A 4,982-nucleotide genomic window follows, 5' to 3' on the forward strand; every position below is an offset into this window, starting at 1 on the left:
CTAGACAATACATAACACAGTCTTCAAGGTCCAACAAGGTTGCTTCTTCATTCTCTTTCTCGTGACCTTGACAAATGAGGCTGAATTGAAACCTAATATGTTCCTTTGAATATCCCTCCAATCTTTCTTGCATGAAAATGGAATATTTCTTCTTCTTCTTCAGTATCCAAGATCATATGCAAAGTTTATCTTGGCTTCTCATTTTATTTTCTGAGATTCCCAGCAACCCATGTGCTGTGACAGTCCTAGGTTTTGCCACTGTCACGTCACTATCAGTAGCTGTGTATGTTCTTAGCCATTGATAGTCACCAACTACATAATTCCTTAGCCATTGGAAGTCTCTTGTTGTGACTTTCCTTAAATATTGATAGTTACATGCTTAGCATTTAATGGACAGATCTCGATAGCAGTTGATGTTATTTTCTCATTAAGCAGTCGAAGGCTCACTTCACTTAATCCGAATTACATGGCATCAAATATGTACACTTAGCCACCCTATTCTAGATTATCCATTGAGTCAACATGACTTTTGAATGAATAACTACATTTCTATCTGTTCAAAGGAGTCTCATAAAAAATGTTACATAAATCCTATTAATTAGTGGGCTACTCCTTCAATGAATATCCCTTAGGATGGTTAGTCCTAGAAGGTTACATATTGCCTTTACATAATTATGTAATGTGATTTATTTATCATCAGAATTCAGGCTTGATTCCTAATGTTAGGTCACATACACTGTAGAGGGGGTGAATACAGTGTAAAGTACAATCAAATCAAACTTTAATATCTCAAGTAACAGAGAATAAACTTTATTGAACCAATAAACTCTGTTACTGTATGGAACTGTTACCTCTCAGTGATGAACAAATATCACGAGAGCTGCTAGGGTTACAATGAATAATCTTCTCGAATATGATAACACTTATAGTGTAAACTCTATGTCTGTGTTTATATACTATACAGTTACAAGATAATCTCTAATTGATATGGAATATAATTCTGCTTCCTAAAATATATCAATCAGATATCTTTTTTTCCATGTATTCTATTCTTCGTAGAATTCCTTCTTCGTGCATATCTCTTCTTATGTTTATCTTGATCTTCTTTCCTTTAATCAGTTACTGTCCTTATCTGAACGTCCTTCAGCACTTAAGTTCTGATATCCATCTTCTGATGATTATCTCCTGATAATATAAGTACTGATATCCTTAAGTCCTGACTTCCAGTAAGTACTGATTTATCCTGTTTAAGTAAGATCTGAAAACTAAACATAAATCATATTAACCATGACATTATCAAATATATCTAACAATCTCCCCCAACTTATAAATTAGCATAATATACAAGTTTAACAAATTTTTGATGATTTCAAAAACATTAAGTATAAATGCATGAGAATTAGACTAGATAACTACAACTTACAGTCCTTAAAGCTTTACCAATATTAAACTTCTGATAACAGCTTCAGTCTGTACAAATATCAGAATTTAAGCAGTTGTAGATCTTGACTTGGCTTCATCTTCTGATCTCTCTGATGTCAGGAGTTGTTCTGAAATAGTTCTTCAACAAACATCTCTCAGCATATCTAAGTTCATCAATCATCCTCCTTTTAGCATCTTTAAGCTCTGCAATATCTTCACCAATTTGAAAGATTGCAGCCCTGAGATCATTAATCTTAGCTTTTCTTATATCCTGATCCAGTCTGATCAAATAAGCTTTATCAGACTCAAGATTGAATTCCACAGCCCTGTAACCCAGAAAGGTAGTTATAACTTAGCAGTATTGGGCTTTATTTCAACTATATCACCCTTGTGATCTCTGTACTTTGGAACATATGTGCTGTCAGACTTAACAGAATAAAGCCTTTTCTGTCTCTGAATCTGATCCTTCAAATAGTTTGCAGCACTTTCTGTCAATCTGTCATCCACTTGAAGTAAGAATAGTACATGCTCCAATTCTTCAAAATACTTCAAAAGAATGGCATTTTGCCTTATATGATAAACCTTACCATCTGTCATGAAGTACAATAAAATGTGTTCTTTCAAGTAGGTATGGTAAACCATTTGTACATATTCCAGTTGATTCAATCTCTCAGGAGTTGCTCCAATACCTGGTTCACTCAAGGAAGTTGGATCATTGGTAGTGTTCTGTATTCTTCTTTCATCAGCACTTCCCAATCCAGTTTTATCTCTTGCTTCCTTTCGAGTAACTACTCTTGCTTCAAAACCACTTGCAGCAGTCTTCAAAGGTTGAGTCTGTTTTGCTTTAGTGAATCCTGGTAGGAGTTTCTTTGATCTATCTTCTGATTTCAAGTTAACTTGAGCTGTGTCAGAGGTTACTTGCTTCTTTGAAATATCAGAACTTAATGTCTCTTGACTCTAAACAACTCGAGCCATGTCAGAGGTTGTCTTAAAAACTTTTCTTGAAGTCAGAGCAAGATCATCCTTTTCATCAGTGATTTCTTCATTCACAGGAGGCACATAAACCTTGATAGGTTCACCAACCTTTTCTTTACCCTTGGATCTTGGATCTATCTGCGGTTGTGATTTAGCCAATGTTGCTTCAATATTTGTCCTTTCTTTTATCACAATGCCTTTGAGTTTTGTAAGTATCTTTTTACCAGAAGCTTCAGATTTAGATGTGACTTTCTCTTATTTAAGTCTGGCTTCTTCTTCTATTAAACTCTCCAAGTCCATTCCTGATTTTCCTGAAGAAATAACTGTCTTGACATTTCTTCATCAAGATCTAAAAGTTCATCAGAACTTATCCTTTTACCAGTACCAGAACTAATTCTTTTCCCAGTATCAGAACTTGTCCTGTGACTTGTGATTTCAGCTTTTCTTGATGAGAAATCTCTACCTTGACTATGACCTCTACCCATTCCTGAGTTTCCTTGATCATCCTTCTCATCATCCTTCCCTTTCAGTGTCTTGTCAATCTTGCATTTGGACTTAATTACTTTCTCCCCCTTTTTGGCATCAACAGGTAGTAGAAGAGAGACAAGCAATTCCACTGAGGCTTGGATTTCAGTAAGTTGAGATTGTTGAGAAGCTTGATTTTTCAGAATATCATCAATCTGAGCTTATTGTTTCTCTTGAGTCTTCTCAATATAAGCAATCCTGTCAAAGGTAGGTTTGAAGAACTGTTTCTTATCAATCTTGTGAACTTGATCTTGTTTGATAAATTCTTCCCGAATCTTGTGTAGCTCTGCATGAGTAGTTGAATGAAGACCTTGTAGATGTTTAGTACTCAATGCAGTGACTCTAAGATGTGTTTTGAAATCATCAGTAATTAACATCTCATCAGCTTTAGTCAAGTGCTCAGCAAGATGCTTTGCAGTTGGAACACAGGAAATTGAGTTCCATTCCTTAGTCCACTCTTGTCCTGCAGGAGTTTCACTCCAAGGCACTGGTGCTTCTCCGGTAACAAACTTCTTAACAAGTTCAGATTTAAGAATAGTTTGTGGAGGGGCATGTCCTGAAGGACCTGCTTCATCAGCATCTGCATTTGGAGCAGCATCACCAGTTTCTCCAGCATTTGCAGCATCAGAACTTACAGAATCAGTATCTTCTGATAAAATAACAGTGTGAGTAGCAATGGAGGCTTCAGCATCCTCTAATTGCTGATCTGGTTCTAAGTTCTGATCAACAGCCATATCCTGACGCTCACCTATATTCTGATCATCAACATCTAGATGCAGAGAAGGTGTAGTAGATAATTCTGGAGTTTAAGCAGCATCAGTAACAGGTGTTATTGATGGATTAGTTGTTGTTGGAGCTTCTAAGAGAATTACTTCAGGCACAACCAAGGTCTAGATATCAATATCAGCACTTGTGCCTGTAGTAACAGGAGATACAGATTTTTTAACAGGAGACACAAACTGTGTATTGGCCTTTTCAGTAACAGCTTCCTGAGTTGGAGTGGATGGAGAAGTAGTGACTGGAATAGATTCCTTTTCTTGTGAGATCAGAGATTCTTGATCCCCTTCCTTAGCTGCTGCTTCTTCATCATCTGAAACTGGCCTTTTCGCCCTCTGTTTCTTGTATCTCTTTGTAGATATGGATTCCTTGGGAGTTTCAGGAACAGTCATTCTTCTAAGCCTCTTGAGAAGCCTAGATCCCCCAATTGCAGAATCCTTCTGAGAAGTCACTTTCTCAGTTTCTTGGACAACAGGTTCTGATGTAGAAACCTGTTCCTCACTGTCTGATTCATCTCTCAAAGCAATCCTCCTTCTCTTTTGAGGTGTTTGAGGAACAATCTTTGTCCTCTTAAGCTTGGAAGATGAAGGTTTCACATGAGGTTCTGAGGATGAGGGTTGAACTGTCTGTGAAGTGGAGAGATATGATTTGAGATATTGCCTGAGTGTTGGTTGAGTAGTATGGGTGGTAGGTGCTGATGGTTGTTGTGATGTTTGGGAGGTGGTTGTTGATTGGACATCAGGATAAACAGATCTATAGGAATCAGGATCAGCATTTACTAAGATCTGTTTTACAGACTGAGGAATCTGTAAAGGTCTAACCACTGGTTTCTTAGTGTCAGCATTTACCAGGTCATTAAAGTATCGTTTTACAACTTTAAAAGGTGGAGTTAAGGTACTGGTTATTCGAGGTTCATCAGTACAAAAAGTATATATAAGTTTACAGAATCTAGCAAAGTAGACAACATTCCTATCCTCTGTCATCCTATCCCCAATAAAACCTATTATAGCAGTTGCAAAATCAAAATGAGTTTGGTTTATAATGGCATACCCGATGTGCTGACTCATTATGGGGATGGCATCAAAATTCGAACACTTGTTCCCAAAAGCTTTAGTGATGCAGTCGAAGAAGAAGCTCCATTCCCTTCTGATATGAGCCCGTTTCAACTGCCCAAGCTTTGCCAAACTCTGTTCATACCCCAAACTGGCCATTAACTCCTGAAGAGCGGATTCCTCTGGAATTGAAAAAGTACATCCTTCTGGGAGATGTAGAGCCTTGCGTAT

This window comes from Apium graveolens, chromosome 9 (genome assembly GCF_009905375.1).
Source record: "Apium graveolens cultivar Ventura chromosome 9, ASM990537v1, whole genome shotgun sequence".
Lineage (NCBI taxonomy): Eukaryota > Viridiplantae > Streptophyta > Magnoliopsida > Apiales > Apiaceae > Apium > Apium graveolens.